Genomic DNA, 19,168 nt, shown 5'->3' with positions numbered 1-19,168 from the left:
CACATTTTGGGTTGCAGTTGTGACTAGGCAGCGTTCTTTTAGTCTTAATGGCCGGTTGACTCGCCAAAGCAGTTGCACTCGGCGTCAGCCAGCGGGGGGACCTGACCGTTTACGTCTATAGGTAATCTTCATCATAGAATTTTCGCAACCAGAAAGGTGTAATGCCAGAGTACACCGGAAAAAAAACTACGCTTTTAGCGCTCATCCGAAAGCCATGATGGAAAGCTTAGAGGTGGATTGAAAGGCGGCTGACTAAACTGTCCACATACCCTACTCAAGAGATTCTGCTTCGATATGCCAGCCATACTTGAAACTTAGCGGGAACGACACTCTTTGCTACGGCGACCTATGAACTGATATGAGTACCGGCCTAAAAACTGCATAAAGCTACGCAGAGATGAAGACAGAGATCCACGCAAACATTAGGGGTTGTTTTCAAATGCTGATGAGCCTACCTCACCATCTAGAATAAACAGCACGCTGTTTATTCAAGATGCTTAACCAACTAGCCCACCAAAACGTGTTAACTCACCGTCTACTTCAATCTGTACGAAGCTAAAATATGAGACTTAAAAGGCAGCAGCACCTCTGTTAGTATTATTCCGCTCCGATTAATTTTTGTTCCGCCGCGATTTCAGCAGAAAACAGCTGTCTTTTGCCAACATATATTAACAGCTACTCAGCAAGATAACAAACATTTAATATATTTGCGGATTGTAGTGGTGCAGCAGTAGTATAAAGCTTTGAATATTACGAGTCTCGCATTTTCTCCCCAGTGTTCTTGTTCGCAGGTTTCAGCTTCACCAGGCACGAAGAAGGCTTTGCTACTGTTGCTGCGACGGGATAAAAGCTGCTGATAAGCTTATCAACAGTCTTTTATTTAGTCACAAACGTTTCTCCAATCAACGTTTTGCGGTCGCGGTGCAAAATTGCAGCTCACTTCACCGCAATACAGGGTGCACTGTAGCAGACGACGCGCGAAACACCGCCTGCGGCTCTCATTGCCCTTGCGCAATATTTCCTACGACGCCCGCCAGAGGTGCCCTGCACAATGGTGGCGAAGGATGGGCCCAAAAAACGGTTTAGCGCGAGTGCAGGGAAAAACACTCATATCCAGAAATACTAAAGTAGAAATTAAAGTGCTATACAAGAACAAAAAGAAATCAATATTATAAAGCCTGGTTTTTCTAAATAAGCAAATTATTTTAGCAAAACATTATGCCGAATTTTTTATTCGTTTGCAACGCTCCTTTTGCGCCCCCTGTGTGTGGTGCATTTGCAGTGCTACATTGCAGACCTTGTTTCGGTTTGCGGCCAGTGGCGGGAGTTTACAGAGCGATTCCTTATCGCCAGCTGTCTGCTACAGCATATCTGGGAAAGCGTATAAATTAAGCTATAGCATATAAATTAAGCGTATAAGTATAAGCGTATAAGCATATAGCGCATAAATTAAGAAATGGCCCGTTTGAGAAGTTATCCTTTCTCTTCGCACTAATGCTGCAATTTCTGACACTTCAAGCGAACACAGCCCCCAGAAAGGGGACAGAAAGGGGACTGACACTTAGTCAGGCATTGGTTGCCTTTTTGTCAACCTCCTCGACAGACTTTCTGTATTTCTGTCCAAATAAACATTCATTCATTCATTCATTCATTCATTCATTCATATGGACTCTGCACAGTCTTCCTTCGGCGTCAGTGTGCCGTACTATAGAACCAGGTCAGCAGGGTTGCATGCAAACTGGCATACGTCTTTCGTAAACGGCGATAACTGAAAGCCAATTGGTCTGCTTCCTATGATAGCAGCTGTCTTCGGTGGACCTGCTGCCAAGGTGTACATCCTCGGCCTGTTGTCCCAGACGCAGCAAGCCTTCCAAGGTGATTGTTATTTCGAATCTGTTGGAACCGTCCCAGGAGTTATGGCTGAGAAATATACTACCTTCCTTGACTGTGCGCATTGCATGACTATCGTGCCTGTTCTACGCTGAACCAGGCTCGTGCCCACACTAGTGGCTTGGTGATGGTTCCGTGTTAGTGTTAACTCTGCTGGTGGGGCTTAGTTATTATCTGTGCATTTTTGGGTTTCTGGCTTTACTGTCAGAACTGTGCTGTCGCTCTATTTGGTTCTTTATATTCTATGATCGATGTTGGCTACACATATGCACGACCAATTACTATGGCCAGCGCTTCACCTCTAGAACCTGGCATGGCAGGGGAGGTCACAGCATTGTCGCAGACTGCTCAGCCGTCCCTAGGAGCTCAGCTCAACGGTTCGCCTCTTTATCATAAAGATTAGTGAATTTTGCCACATTTTTACAGTATTGTGTAGTTCTTGGTGCTGCCAGATTATACAGCTATGACTTAACTAGACTTAGCAAGTCATTGCTCTTCAGTCAATTCCCTACCCTGCAGGATCTTCCACCAGCCCCATCACTGAAAGGCGGCCTCTTGAAAAACTTCGAGCCAAGCGCAGGCAGCTCCGTAACCGCAATAAAAGGCTCAAAGATCTACTGCTTAAGCGGAGTCACATGAATACCACTGCCGAATTGGTAGAAAGCCCGCGTCAGCATTTATCCCAGCTGTTGCTGCTTTTGTTGAAGCCCCGTTGAAGATGCGCAATGTGTGCAAGTTTGGCCGTCCATGGTGCAGCAAAAACAGCCTTTGCCTCGGGCTTGTACTTCCATGCCCCAAAAGGCTACACATATTGTAGGACACTCCTTAAACTTCCATTTGTTAGGTCTCTGCAGCTGTGGCTTGCACGCGTGCCACTCAGGGTCGGGGTTTATCCTGAAGTTTTTGATTTGATAAAGAAACGGCAGTCTTTTCCACGGCAAGATAGGGCTTGCACTATAATATTTGATGAAATGCATCTTTCAAAGGAGCTTTCGTAAAAATCAGTGCCCGACAGATTTGAAGGCCTTGAAGAATACAGTGCAGTGCAAGGTAGAAACCTTGCAAACAAGGCACTTGTGTCCGTGGTCAAGGCAATATGCACGCCGTGGAAGCAGCCTCTTGGCTATTTCTTTGCAGTACAAGGTCCAAATCTTGCAAACAAGGCACTTGTGTTCATGGTCAATGGAATATGCACGCCGTGGAAGCAGCCTCTTGGCTATTTGTTTGCAGTGCAAGGTCCAAATCTTGCAATCCAGACACTTGTGTCCATGGCCAAGGGAATATGCACGCCGCTGAAGCAGCCTCTTCGCTATTTTTTTGCAGTGCAAGGTTCAAATCTTGCAAACAAGGCAATTGTGTTCATGTTCAATGGAATATGCACGCCGTGGAAGCAGCCTCTTGGCTATTGGTTTGTAGTGCAACGTCCAAATCTTGAAAACAAGGCACTTGTGTCCATAGCCAAGGGAATACGCACGCCGCGGAAGCAGCCTCTTCGCTATTTCTTTGCAGTGCAAGGTCCAAATCTTGAAAACAAGGCACTTGTGTCCATAGCCAAGGGAATATGCACGCCGCGGAAGCAGCCTCTTGGCTATTCCATTGCAGTGCAAGGTCCAAATCTTGCAAACAAGGCACTTGTTTCCATTGCCAAGGGAGTATGCACGCCGTGGAAGCAGTCTCTTGGCTATTTCTTTGTAGATAAGACATACCTGCAACTGTTCTGCATCACCTTATTTTCACACGCCACGAAACGTTGGTTGGAGCTGGATTCGAGCCCGTGGATGTGGTTTGTCATCAGGGGAACCAAACTGTTTTTGATTTCAAAACTTGTAGCCCCTGCAAAAGCTGTATCTAAGTGTCAGTGGCGAAGCACTTTCGCTATTTTCAATGCACCACACTTGCTTAAGTGACACCGCATTATGTTTTTCAAGTACTACTTCAGGGTACGAAGTGACACAATGAAAAGCTCGTACATACGACAGTGTTATGACAGGTATCGAGAACTGCAAACTCGGTCAATTCCAAAGCTGCGTTCTCGACACTTTAATCTGACTTTTCATTCTAAACCATCTGTGAAACTCGCAGTACAGGCGTTCAGCAACCATTGCCCGGCTGCCTTATCCACGCCTTTAACATTCCAGCAATTGTTACCAGATGTTATACACACGGCCAGATTTCTCGGGAGGATAGACAGACTGACCGTTTAAATAGTTGACAGAAGCGAGAAAAGTCTCCATATGCCTCTGCAATCAGTGCAGGATCCGTGAATAAAGAATTTCTGGAGGAGTGCAATGCAGTTGTCTAAACTATCGAAGTGTTATGCTGTGCACGACAGCCTCTTTGCATCCGTGGCTTCTGCCAGACTATGAGGGCTTTGCTGCTTTTATCAGATCAAATGACCTATCGCCATATTTTCACATACCTCCTTACCAGACGAAAACTGTTCTGAGTTGTAGGACGAGTTGTTCCGAGGCCAGGTTGGACTGAGGAAGGAGACTGCACGGTGGCTGTGCGACCAACTCACCTATGAATTAGGAGGTGCGCGGGCGAGTGCACTGGCAGTACAGCGACAGGTGTTGTGCTGACTGACCAAATGTTCTGAGAAGGAAAAAAGTGGTCTCAACCCATTTGAGGGCGACAATGACGGCTATATACTTCGCCATACGTGGACTTCCCCGTGATCAACCCAGTAGGAGGGTAAAGGAAGGCTGTTCTGACTTGTCAGCGGCAGGTGTTGTGCACTGCGCTTCTTCGCCACCGACGGGATCCAAGGCGCAGTGGGCAATGAAGCCAACGCCGGCATAGCCCAGCCCACGGTCAGAAAATATGTGTGGCTCGTGTCGGCAGCAAAGTGGGGTCGCGGGAGGGATGGGCTCGCTTTTCGGCGAGGCAGGAAGAGAAAGCGGCGGCGAAAGAGGGCTACCTGCGCCAAGGCAGCATCCCTGGCGTCGCTGGTTGTGTGGATGGCACACTCATCGCCATCAAGGCGCCGCGAGGCATTGCTCCACACACGGCAGTCTTCTGGAGCCGCAAGGGCTACTACGCTCTAAACACAATGATAGTACGCTTCCCTCTCCATTTTTGACCGAATATTTTCGACTGCAAGCTCGGGCCTCGACGGCGAAATTTGCCAACTAAGCTTGTACTGTGCCTGCTGTCTCTCAGGTCTGTGACTCTAACATGAAAACCATTTCTGTCGACCGCGCTGCCCGGGTTAGGACCACGACGCCTTTTCGTGGAACTATTCGTGGCTGCGCCATGAGGTGGAGCAAGGCCTGCTGGAGCCTTTAATGTATGCTGACGATATCGCGCTTGTATCTATATGACATAATATTGATGAAATACAGGATAAAATAAGTGCAGAGCTAGAAAATGTGTACGTTGTTCACGTCAAATCAGTTAATCATTAATCTCAGCAAGATTAAGTATACAGTTTCGCATTCCAGAAAAAAACAACTGAATACTGAGAAACTCCACACATATCATTACGCGGCCCCAAACTAGAAGAAGTTGGCTGGTACAAATATTTACAGATTTGATTTGAATCAGACATGCACTGGAAAACACGCATTACCTCTATTCGAAGCTCGCACACAGATGCTAGGTTCTACTTTTTAGATCTGTAGTAGAAGTGCGCCGAATATAATAAGAACAATAATATACAGGACTTGACGATACAGGACTACACTTCGTTCAGTCCTGTATCGTCTGGTTTCTTTTAGACTCAGCGCATTTCTACTACAGATCTAAAAATGAAACACCAACTAGCCCCACTTTTCGCATTGTTAGCTTATGTTCTACTTAAAACTGGTGAAGGTTTCGCATATCCAATTATACGCATTCTTTAGTTTTCCTGCTTTCATATTCACCTCTCATACTACACTGAGTCTTGGGGTGCCTCTTTCACGACTTACCTCGAACCTGTAATTCGCCTGCGAAAACGCGCTTTACAAATTATTACATTTTCAAGTCTCTGTCAATCCAGAAGATCCCTATATAATTCTGTCTATGTGCTGCTGTTCAATCCATTATGTGAATTAAAAATTGCACAAACAATATACGCAGCATATTAGAGACCAATGATCATCTTCCCATAGCTTTGCGTAAACTCCCATTACGAAATACGCGAGCTGCAGCTAATCATAATTTTAACCTGCCTCCATCTCATAATGCGCACGGAAAAAGGGTCATGGAATTTAACGTAGCCCTGATCTGGAATTCTTCGCCAGTACACATTAGGCAAGCCTATGACATTAGTTCAGCTCCAAAAAAATACCTTTTGGAAACTATTGTAATGTTTAAATGAAATTGTGACTGAATGTTATTGCATTGTCTATGCTGTGTGTGTGTGTGTGTCCAGAAATATTTTTGTATTTGTTAATTACTTTCCTGCTCGGCTGTGTAAGAATTTGTACCCTCCGTCACATGGACCCTTTACCAGCTAATGGGTAAGGGTACAGCGAATGTTTTGTATTTTCAAAGAAATTCTGCAAATAACAACGAATGAATGAATGAATGAAGACTGGGAGTTTCTTCATGGTGAGAAGCCAGAAAGCCCTGGCCTCGGTTACATATACATATGTGCGGAAGCTGCAAAAATGAGGCATGGTAGTTGGGCTCACGAAAGCATGTCACAATGCGATACACACACCTCGCGTGTATTGTCGTCGTTGTGTTAACTGCTCCAGCTGAAACAACACATATAGGCTTTGTTGAAATGCATATTTCCAGCCTAAGAAACCAAGACAGCAGGCAGGCGACTGTATGATACTGTGGTCGTATTCGAAATAGCACGTCGGTTATAAAGGTTTAAAGTTCCAACGCTCTACTTACAACGGTGCTCCCTTAAACATCTAAATCATGCATTGTCCCCACTGCGATGACTCACGTTCAGAAAACCTTGACTGTGAGCTGCATGGTACGAATCTTCCATTGTATGAATGGTCTTCAGATCGGCGACGAAAAAGACCACGCTTAACTGCGCGTCACTTCTGGTTATGCAGGGGACAGTGGCTACCCTTTGAAGCCCTGGTTTTTGACACCTGTGCCAGGCCCTCCCAGTGCGGCCTCTTCAGAGAGGTTATTTAATGCAGCACACATCCCCACTCGATCTGCCGTCGAGAGCGCCATCGGCGTGCTGAAGGGCCGCTCCCAGTGCCTGCAAAGGTACCGGACGCTCCAATACGAGCCGGACGGAGGGGCCTTCAGCATCGGAGCGTGTGCTACACTGCACAACATCTGTTTGGACGACCCCTTGCCGGATGAGGAAGACGAGGATGCGACTGACCCCGACGAAAACAGGCCACCTCTGGATGCACGCCACATACCAGGCCCAGCTAGCCACATCAGGTATCTGCGGGGGAGAGCTGTGCGCAAAGGTATTGTTGACTTCTTTCGGAGAACCCGTCTCCCGAGGCTGACAAACTTGTGCACGGCACGTCTTCAGTTGCAGCGGCAACTCCAGCGTCACTAGCACTGAGCTCAACACCACCTTGCAGAATAACTAGCCAAGGCGTCGATTTGTGCAACACATCAGCCACTCTTACTGTTGACAGAACTGCATCGAAAAAATGAAAGCTTCAAGAAATTTAAACGATGGCTGGCAGCGGTGCTGCACGTGCGCAATCTATTCCCCTACGGCGTAGGTGCTATGCTACCGGTTTGCGTCTCTTCTGGTTAGAAAGAGAATCATGCCGCGAGTGTCGGACGCCGACAGGATCGGAATGATCGCTGCGTACTGCCAAGAAATTCCCCAGAGAAGATTTGCGGAGGTTACCGGGAGACTGCTTTGGACAGTCAACAGAGTTTTGAAAGCCTAAGACACTGAAGGCAGCCTCTCGTACCTACCTCACGGTTCGCGGCCACGTCCCACGACCGTGGAGGAAGACCTACTGATTATTGCAGCCGCCATAGACAAACCTTTTTTAACATCCGAGCAGATAAAAAAACGAGCTCGAGCTAAACACTGATGTTCAAGCTTTTCGACAGCGCCTCCACGGGGCAAGCTTTCAAAGCAGGACAGTTACGCCTTCGCTTCCAGATCGCTGCAAAGCCGCCTGTCTACAATTCGCAAAATCGCATAAGGACTGCACTGTGGAGAATTGGGGACAGGTGATGTTCATAGATGAGAGCACATTTACAACGAAAGGTCACCACAGACTGAAAGTCTATGGTGACCTTTCTATCGTGACTATGGTGAACAATGGTGACACACACACGTCCGCGCGCGCGCGTGCTTGTGCGTGAGTTTGTGTGTGCTTATGTGGAAAAATAAAAAGTGCAGTCTTAAAACAAACCCCCAAACGTTTGCGATGCTTCTCGAAATGACAAAGTCGCATCCAAGCACTTTTTTGCACGACATGCATTCAAGGGACCCTGAAATGGTTTCGATAAGCATATTCTAGTGCAACAGATCAGTAGTTGCGTTCTTGGTTGGTATTCCGAGTCAAATTTGAAAGCTGTGCATGAACCCTATAACTTAAAATTTTTTTTAAATTTCAAAAATTGTTGCACGCAGTAGCTTGCAACGGATTAGGACGACACACCTCACCGCGCGTCACCTACCCCGATAACGTCAGGCAGTAGAGGCCAGCTTGAAGGCTGGCTCTTCTGCCCACTGATAGTCATTGGGGCACAAGGTATCGAATAGTTTTTTGATGAATTTTATATAAAATGAAGTGATCGGTGGCGTAGAGGGCCTAAAGCATTATTTTCACTACTTAGTGACGCCAACAGAGAGATATTTTAGAAATGGTCACTACTAAAATGATTAAAGAAAGCCCGCCGTGAAGATTGATGCAGTCTGGAAGCCTTACTATTTCATTCCAGTTCCCTTGTGCCACTGCGCTTCCAATGTAAACATCTGTTTTTGAACCATCTGTATACAAGGTATGAAAGTACAGTATTTTATCTCGACTGCAAAGAAATTCTTGTATATAAGCTGCTGCAGAGTGTTTCTTTTTTTTACGGAAGGGCCTAAGAGTCGAACCAGAGACTGCAGGAAAAAGGTACCATGGAGGTAGTCGATCTCGTCTTGGAGCAATGCCAGGTAATGTGTCTAGCACGCCGAGGTTCTCGCACATCTCTTCAAAACGCAAAAAGCTGTGGCCTAGTAGTCTGCGGTTTGTTTTAAATGATTTTCGTGATCGCTACTTTGTGACTATTTAAATACAGATGCGTTTAGGTAGTGAACGAATTTTTAAAATGTAGCTAGGCGTACGTGGAATGAACGGTTAGATAAGGAGTCTGTTCGACAGTTCAACATTCTGCCTCGAATGCCAAGATCGGCAAGGTCGTGAATTCTGAATTTCCAGTTCGTGTGATTTGCCTTCTCTAAATAAAAAAAAGTACATCAAGGCAGTATTGTTTATGAACAAAACCTTCTCGTACATTATTCGTGGACCAGGTGATCTATAGTGGAGCTTCCCTTTTTAAAACCACACTGATGGCTGTGAAGAAGTTCCCAGAATTGAATGGGAACTTGTATTGAGACTTTCAAAGGATTTGGCGAGGCAGCTGGTCAGGGCTAGGGGTCTATAATGGCTACGAGGGTTTGGCGGTTTCCCAGGTTTAAGAGATGGTACAATATTACCTTTTTTTCAGGCTTCGAGTATTTTTCCTGGTACCAAGAACGTTTTCATAGAATCTGAAGAGTGCCTCTAGGCAGGCTACGAAAGATTGGCCAGTATTTCACAGTGTATTTGGTGGTGTCCTGTAGCAGTTTTTTTGCTGTAGACAGTACTCTATTGATTTCCTAGAGGGTAATTAATCTATTGTATTGTTCGTTAGTACCTCCTCTTGTTGGGGGTGTTTGCTTTTCGGCTATATTTTTGTCTTCTAGAAATCACTGGGTATAATGCGACGAACAAGGAACTGCAGCGAAGTGCTCCGTTAATGTGTCTGCCTGTTCTCTTATACTTGTTTGTTATATGTGCTGTTAAAAGCGAAATCGTGAATTGTGAGAAGCTGTCATTTTCTTACCTGCTCCCAAATTTTTTTACATTTGATTCGACTTTTTTGGATGCTCTACAATACACTTTCTCCGCACTAATAAGGGCGCGCGCCAAGCTTTAGGCAGTGTTTTTTTAAATTTACGGGGTTCTCTTGTGTAGGGTACCTGCGAAAAATACCCCAGGCTTTATTTTGTCGCTTTTTTGCACCCTTACAATCATGTGTCCACCACACTTTGTGGTTTCATCGCGCAATTCCCGGAAACTTAGGAATACCTAAGTGTGCGGCAGCTAAGATACCATTTGTGAACTTTTAATTCATCTCATTGATGTCCAGATTGTATAAAACTACTTTTTTCTAATTCGGCTGCTGCTCTAAAAAGTTGCCAGTCGGCTAAAGGAAGCTGAAAACGTCGCGGTTGTGGAGGGATGACTTCCCGTGAATGTATTAAACTAACTATTATGGGGAGGTGATCGCTGACATATTGATTGTCAATTACATTCCATTTAAAATCGCTAAAAGCAGAGGGAGAGGTAAAAGGCAAATGTAAACCGCTCATTTTTTCTATGTATGAGCCGCAGTATGTGGTTTTACCGGAGTTCAACAGACAAACATTATTGCTGAGAATAAAGGTCTCTATAACTTCACCCCCGGGTGTCCGTTTTTTCACTTCCCCAGAAGGATGAATGTGCGTTAAAATCGCCAACTACCAGAAAAGGCTCTGGTAGTTGCTCAAAGAAGTTACATTTTATGCATTGTTTTTGTTCGGTGTGGGTTAAGATATATAAAACACATTGTTATTGTTCTGTGTGTGAGCAGTGTGGCTGGTAAAGCTTCAAATTTGGTTTTTAGTATAAGCTCACGAGCTGGGACATCATTTTTTACATTGATGGCAACGCCGCCTCAGAGCCGGCTTGCCTTCTCTGGGTGGTGGTGAAAGACTGTTTCTTGAGTAAAATTGTGTGTTGGGGACCTAAGTTTGTTTCCTGTACACATAAGGCCACACATGACAATGTGGCTAAACTTCTTTGTTGTTATATAAGTTATTAAATAATCCTCTACCATTGTAGTATATCACGAACACCATTATGATTGTTTTGTGATATAATTCGATAACCTAGTTCCCTATTTGTTTAGGGCCAGTTATTGGGATTTTTCTCGTTTTTCGGTCAAGAGGGCGCCGGCGCCGCTGCTGCGGAGCTCAGTATTACGTCCATCGGCTCACCGGAGGCTGTGCAGCGCCGTGGAGAACCGACGGCTATACTGTTTGTAGGCCTCTCCCGACTGGGGGAGGCCTTGCGGGCCCTTTTTCGAGGTTGGGAGGGCAGCCGTCGCTGCGTCTACCTTGGGTACGCATGGGCCTGCCGCAGGCTTACTGTGTGACCTAGGCAGGTGCAGAAGCCTGGTGTGGCGCCCCGCCCCGTCGCACCACATCGGCGAAATTTGTTTCTTTGCTGTGAACAAGAATGTTCCCTGAGTTTGCACAAATTGTTTCCGTGCTTCCCGGAATGTTATATTTTCTTTGGTTTTAATGGTTCCTTCTCTTTCTTCCAAGATAGGCATAGCCTAGAATGCGCGGGGTGGTCCCCTTCACAGTTAGCGCACTGTGGTGCTGCGTTGCAGGCATCGGATTCTTGTTCATTAGATGCACATTTGGCGGAGGTTTTCCGGACACAACTCTGGGATCCATGGCCAAATCTCTGGCACTTAAAACACCGTCGAGGATTGGGGATCTATGGTCTGACTGCTACTTAATAGAACCTACTTTTTTGGTGCCAGGGAGTTGGCTGAGGAGAAAATGAGAACTATGTGCTTGTTGGTGTTTCCTATTAATCTTTTTTTTATTTTTCTGCACTCGACATGAGCGACATTGTGGTCTTTCAGGCACTCCAGTATTTCTGCTTCAGTCAGGGTGAGAGAATCTTGTTCTGAAGTCACGCCTTTGGCAGTGTTCAGGGATCTTCGGGCACTAACCAAAACAGGTATTTCTTCAAATGTTATCATGCTTGAGAGCTTAGAATACTGTGCTTTGTTGTTGATATAGTGCTGTAGGTCTCCATTGGCCAGCTTCTAAACCTTGTAACCAAGGCCCAATGATTCCGTGAGAGAATTAGAAATTATGAAAGGAGAGAATATTCTGGCTTGTTTTTCTGCTACCTTACTATGTGCGACGTGGTATCTGGAGAAGATTTTTTTTTTTTTGCAGGAAGAGCGCAGTGACATTGGTCCGCCGTCTTTTATGAGGCCAATAATATATTGAAGAAAAGGCATCCATAAAAAAATTGTTATTCGGCTGCGGTGGCTGCCGCCCACTACGGAGCCCACCACCGGGACGGGACAAGAAATCGCAAGTCCTGCCCACGCCAGCTGTACACCATAACTATCACCAAATATGGCGTAACTCAGGTTGGTTGGCCACACAAGGTTAACTCTAGCCGCCTAGATATAGTTAACTCTAGCCGCCATTTCAGCGTCAACACAACTCCCTTATTTTTTTCTATACAGTTGCCAACTCATCTATACAAAGCCTGCAATCATTCAAATATCTCACTGTAACACTCTGTAGCGATATTTCTTGGCGAACACACATTACCACAATCATATCATCTGCTAATAAATCTCTAGGATTCCTAAAACGTCGGCTTCGTCATGCACCGCAGCACGTGAAACTTCTAGCTTACAAAACCCTTATTAGACCTAAACTCGAGTACGCCAGTCCCATCTGTAATGCACACCAAATATACCTAACAAATGCACTTGAATCTCTTCAAAACCGCGCCATTCGCTTCGTTCATTCAGCATATTCATATGCGATCAGCGTTTCATCTCTAAAGAACAATTCCGGTCTCGAAATCCTTGAACCTCGCCGTCGCGTTGCCTGCATGTGTTTGCTCCGCAAGTTTTTCCATGGCACTCTGAATCAAACACCTTACATTTCTCATCCGACCCGCATATCTCACCGCACTGCGCACTCGTTTCAGATCGCCCGGCCTGTATCGCGTACTGCAACTTTTTCACGTTCCTTTTTTCCCCGCACCATGTATTGTTGACTGGAATGCCCTACCCGCCGATGTTGCCACCATCACGAGCCCATCTTCATTTCTATCCGCTGTAACCACTTGTATCATACTTCAATGACATGTATTTATTATTGTTGAATATATTAACCCACGCCTTATGCAATATCCCCTGATGGTGGTATTTATGATGAATAAAGTGAAGAATGAGAAAAATTGAGAGGAGGAGACAGGAGGCTGTAAGAAAGAGATGGAAAAATTAGGAGTCACTTTGGCGACTAAAGTGGTGCAAGGCGAAAGCCTTAGTACAGCATTCTGTCAAGAATGTGTTTGTCAATGATGATTCAAGTACTGCCAGCGAATGACGCGTCCATTGGCTGTCTGCGTGTGTTACTGATGTGTGGTTAACATGTTAAGCTTCGCCTGTAAGAGTGGAACGCGACAGCGTCTTGCAACGCTGCCAGGGAGTCCACAGAACGCCATCGCCAATTCGGCTGTACGCCTTGCTGGACGGTAAATTTATTTTTCGAGGAAAGGAAATGTATCTCTCTCGCATATCTGGGTGGACACTTGCACCTCGCCGTAAGGGAAAGGGGGAAGATAGGAGTGAACGAAGACGCCGTATTAGCTAGACGCGCCTTTGTTCATTCCAAACCATTCAGCTGGCATTACGGAGTGGCTAGCGTGCTCGTATCGCACTCCGGAGACCCTGGTTCGATTCCCCAACTCGACCAATTTCGTTCTCGGTTTTATTGATTTATGCGGTGTAACTAGAAAGGTTAATTAGGCTATTTCATATTTATATTATTGTATTTCTATCCATCGTGTTCTGTCATTCACCTGTCAATTGTTGGAACTGTCTAGGATGTTCGACACAACGTATATGAATCGAGCAACGTCGAACTGAGTGGGGAAGTGCGTGGTGGTGGAGCGAACGCGGCTTCGTACTTATCTGTTTTTTTCAGCAGCGTCTTCATCCGCGGACGCTGTTGTCGCTGCGGCGCGCGTCTTTCTTTTCCTGTTTCTTCTGACCTCTTCATTTTCCTCTATTTTAATTAGGCTAATTGATTAATTAAGCAATTAAATAAACTCAGTCTAACTTAGTTGGAGCATCACTATACGATCCCTTTGATTGGTTGCATGGTTACTAGCTAAAGTACAATTGGCCCCATTTGAAATTCGCGCACTGTGACGTCACGAGCATTTCGACCAATTGAAAAGCGTGACATTTTCTGTCGACAACTCCTGCTTACAACGATGAGGCATTAAAGGCTTCCGCCTTAAAAGTGAAAGATAGAGGGGAGTATAGCAAAAGGCGACTGTCGTTTTCCCCCGGTCGGGTCAGTCCGGAGGTGCAGTCAGCAGGAAGCTGAGGCCAAAGTGGTGTGTTGAACAGTGTGTTGTCAATCACCAGGATCTCCTTTTTCTCGGACACTGCTGAGCCACGCATGACCAAGCGCGGTTGCTCGAGACCGTGGGCGCACTGCTCACCATCATCCCTCTGTGGGGATGTCCCTACGGATGCTCGGGAGCCCATGGTGTAGCAACTCACCAATACCTCCATATTGTAGATGACCCTGTGGTCATTCATGTAATTCTTCTTTCGCACTTTTATAGAATTTAGGCGAAATTCCGTCTCATTTCTTTCTGCTGCTGGCTGATGCTTCATTACAGCTGGCGACATGCTCTGCGAGCATCAGTCAAGAGCGAGCCGCAGATTAAGGGGAGTCCCTCTCCCGTTTTGCGAAACGTAGCTCTTTGGATAAGGCAAGCCCACTCTCGTCATTTTACACGTTCTGCGTATTTTACATTGGATCTTTCTGGGCTACGGAGGCGCCCCAGAAAAAGAGGGGCATATAATGATTTGGATCTTAACCTTTGGTAAAGGTGCAATTGTTGTCAGCAGTTAAACAATTTGGCGACGATTACTGCACTTCCTAATGCTAAGTTTGAGCGCAGCTGTTTAGGTATTTGTATTTGTGGTGAAAACAAGTCTGCGCACGCTCAAAAAGACGTAAGAGTCTAAAGCGATAGCTTTGCTAACTGTGCGGTATGAGGTAACTGCATAAACCTCCTAACCTATCGCACCGAAGGAACGTTCCTCAGTAGTCGAAGGGCAGTGGTTAAAGTCCAGGCACTTTAACTTGGGCTCACTGGATATGGCTCAGTGGATATGGTTCAGTGGATATGGTTCAGTAGTTATGACAAAGTGGACTCCCGGTGGGAGACTTGCGCTGGATTTTCCGCTCATGCAGCACCGCGGTGCAATTGCAAAGAATGCGACAGTGATGAGTCGTATGTACCAAGTCAGCAGCAGGCTGTCTCATACCACATACACTAGAGTTTCACCCATTGCAGTGTTTTGATAATGACCTGAAAACTCGCGTGCTCACATTTATAGTTCAGTTTTGAGGCATGCGTTTCATACCATTCCTAAACACTTCTGCGTGACGAAACTTTCTATTGTTATAAACCGTGTCAAATAGGCATTCCAAATGCCTCCAAAGGCATTGCCAACCGGCTCAAGTGCCATCTGTGGCTACATGTTGCATGAGCGGACTGAAAATTTGAGGCAGCGAAGTACAGTCATGTCTTGCTTGGTTCGGCTTTTCGCTTCTCCCTGTGTCTAGCACTGTGCCAGGTGAAAAGACACTGAGGGAAACTGACATTCATCTGCAGTAATATATAACTGTTCCGTAATGACAAACATGGCACTTGTTGCGAAAACGGATCTTTCTTTACCTGAAATAGTCGAAAAATGGTATCAGCAGGTACCACCACCCTAGACAATTCGTGCGCAGAGGTCCCAGAGCCTAAAAATGCACTGTCATTCACTTGCAAGCAGTTATCATGCACTCGTTTTTTGTATTGACGTCACTGTTCGTTTTCAGTGCCAGAGAGATCAATGAAGAGTTTATAATTTGATCTTTTTCGGCAATTAGTCCTATTTTTCCTGCGAAATAGCACCCAATATGGCAACAATGAGGCGCACAATAAATTTTTAGTAAGAAACGCTGCATACAGCTTTGCTCAGTGCTCCCTTTCAGCTGTAGGATTACATTGAGCGCAGATCACACCTTTACTTATGCTTGGTTTGGTTTGGTTTATGGGGTTTAACGTCCCAAAGCGACTAAGGCTATGAGAGACGCCGTTGTGAAGGGCTCCGGAAATTTCGACCACCTGGGGTTCTTTAACGTGCACTGACATCGCACAGTACACGGGCCTCGAATTTCTCCTCCAAAGAAATTCCAGCCGCCGCGGCCGGGATCGAACCCGCGTCTTTCGGGTCAGCAGTCGAGCACCATAACCGCTGAGCCACCGCGGCGGCTGTCTTTACTTATGCTATTATACCTATGGAGTCGTGGGTGCCCACAAGCAAGGGTTTGTCCGCACTGATGACGTCGTGGAGAGCCATTGATACTACGCTCTGCTCGATGCCATTGCGGCCACCACCCATTTTGTGCGTGTTGATAGCTATGAAGTTCCCGTGATTACTTCTCTTCAACACAGGTCAGGTAACATTATGGCATGAAAATATTAGTGCTCTATGCAACTTTACGGTGGAAAATTTGCAGAAGTAATGGTGCTGTCATGGCACTACCGCTTGTGACAGATGCCCTTCCATATTACAAAGACCGGCTGATATACTGGTCACATAGGCAGCCGAGATATTACTATATTGCGACGACCCTAAATTTGCCCTGTTTACAGTAATCTGCGAGGCCCTTCATACACACTGATTCCAACAAAGTGCATTACAGACTTAGTCAAAAGTTCAGCCGACAGCGTTTACTTCTGAGCCATGCCGTTTGTCTCGTTATGCATCGCCAGTATAGCAAATCTTGTGAACGTGAGACGAAATCTCACGTCTCCCCTTAGAAAGTCTGGACTTTCACGGATGCTACCAAAGCCAAACTACAAGGCTTACAAGCGAATCCCTCCGGCTCCGAACTTTTTAAAAGGGTGATACGTTTCATGTGTTATAACGCGCTGTGAGCACTACTGCCTGCATACTTTTGCACCTGGTCACAAAATGATTTAATCTTGTCCAAGCTCCACCTCTCACCATCTCTAAATACATGTTTTTATTCTTATGCAGTCTATACTGTTCATTGCTCCCCTCTGTTTAGTATGAGCAACAGAACAAAGTATGGTCATGCCTGGTGTTTCCAGCCCTCAATTTGCAATTCTCTTCATTGTGCATTGCTTTGCGTCCATGAAGTCCAACAACTTTTTCTTGATAGGCAATTTTCTTGTTTTCATATTATATGGCTACTGTGTAAAAACCGCGTCCACAATCGGCAATGGTCGTGCTTGTGGTGAAATAGTTAAACGAAACGACGAAACAGCGCTGACAAACGGGACGAGTAAAAAGAAGAGACCGACACACGCGCTAACTATCAACGGTATGGTTTACTGTGAGTAAAGGCGGCGAAATATAGCACCAGAGCAAGTCAAAGCACAGAGGGGAACAAAATGCGGTACAGTCAAGATCGTGACGTACATCCGGGATGTCAGACAATACATATTGTGGACCTGATGCTTGCAATGCTTCTTGAGCTGACGCCAAAAGCTGCGGTGAGTGGAGATCACGTGAAAATATGCGCTTATCAAGGGGCACTTTGCGCCTTAAATGTTTACGATCATCGAAAAAAGAGGTCACAAGCAATACAGTGTGTGCTCTTTGCTAATGAACACGGGCGCGAGCACCTGGCTTGTGCCAGGAACAGAATTGTCAAAATAGCCGGCAGGCGCATATCATCTTAAAAACTTAACGCCAGTCAGAACAGTCGAGGAAAGGAGTGGTTGATTTTGAGTGCATCTTTGGAATTCGTTGGATGAGTGCCTCGTATTACGTGAGGGAACCAGAGATAAGTTTCTACTCAATCTCCATATACTCGCATGAAGTGGGCTACATCTGAAATGACGCATTTACCTTTACTGCCACTTACCGACAATGGAAATGAAACTGGCAGCTGTGGATCCAGCGCTTCAACTTTGTCCACAACAACTCCGATGGCGTAAATGAATACGCCATTCAACTGCTCAAAGCAACTTCCAGGGTTTAGCCCTCACTAAACTATCATCAGTGCTAGAGACTGCGCAGATTGAGTTGGAAAACATGCGTCCTGCAATACCCAAGGGAAGATGTGTCGATAAACTTCTTTTGCAGTATATGGACAGCGGCACAGTTGCTGCGTAACTCGACCCTTCGGGGGCTAGCAGATGTCTGGTCATGCAAATACTGTGCGCTACACTGTGGCATAATACGGTTCAATGCGCTGCACAACACACCTTGCATGCTTATTTGTTTCACTGTGTTTCTTTTTGCATTTTTGACTGCACTTTATCACGCAATGTTCGCTTTCTCCTGCACAAGGTTTTAGGTTGACACGTTATCGTGGGCACACTCACTTGACCTTTCGCCGAAGTCTGTCATCATTCCAAGTTTCTGTGAATGGAGGCAAGCTCCTGGGGGTGCAGGTTATACCGTGTGTCTGCGACTTAACAAAACAAGCTCCTCTGAATGGATCCGCTTCAATTATTAAGCACAGGACCAAACGCAGATAGCTGATGGTAAGTCACCACCGCTTGGGGTTAGCCGTCCCTGTGCTACCTGCGTAATTGGCACGTACCAAACATTGCATATTCATTGCTGCATGCACAGTACACAGGGGCTAGCAGCGTTCTTCGTTGCCTCGATGAATTTATTATTTATTTATTACTTATTTATTAAAGTACCCACAGCGCCGTGAGGCATTACAGTGGGGGGGAAGACGACTCAAACACAGTCGAAAAAGCAGGAAATGCAGATAAAAAGAAGACAGGCATGCAACTGAATTTACAATCAAACAAGCAGACATGTAACACTTTTACAATCATTGAAGAAACAAGGGCTTAATTACAATGCATAATTCGCAGTGAGGAAAAAAAACATCAGTGGAGGTAATGGTAGCAATATCACGTGGGAGTTTATTCCATTCTCGAATTGTTTGGGGGAAGAAGGACATCTTGAAGAAGTTCGTTTTACACCTGATCTCTTTATTTTAAAGGCATGATCAAGACGTGGCGAGACATAATCGGGATGTCGGAAATAATGCTCCCTGTTAATACCAGTCTTATTGTGAAAGACACTGTGGAGAAATTTTAGTTTAAGAAGTTTCCTTCGCTGCTGGAGTGATTCCCATCCAAGGTCATTCTGTGCAGCGGAGACGCTAAAATTTCTGGAGTAGTTGGCATTAACAAATCGCACGGCCAAGTTCTGGATCCTTTCAATCTTGTGAATATCTACCAGCAGCCAAGGGTCCCAGACA

The 19,168-nt window shown here is 45.7% G+C and overlaps 1 pseudogene; it reads left to right on the top strand.

Moving 5' to 3' along the window:
- Nucleotides 1-1,793: 1,793 nt before the first annotated feature.
- Nucleotides 1,794-2,888, top strand: LOC149344481 (uncharacterized; annotated as a pseudogene).
- Nucleotides 2,889-19,168: the final 16,280 nt, after the last annotated feature.

This window comes from Amblyomma mixtum, chromosome 5 (genome assembly GCF_055824585.1).
Source record: "Amblyomma mixtum isolate Tamu chromosome 5, ASM5582458v1, whole genome shotgun sequence".
NCBI classification, from domain to species: Eukaryota; Metazoa; Arthropoda; class Arachnida; order Ixodida; family Ixodidae; genus Amblyomma; species Amblyomma mixtum.
This window is presented reverse-complemented; position numbering and strand designations above follow the sequence as displayed.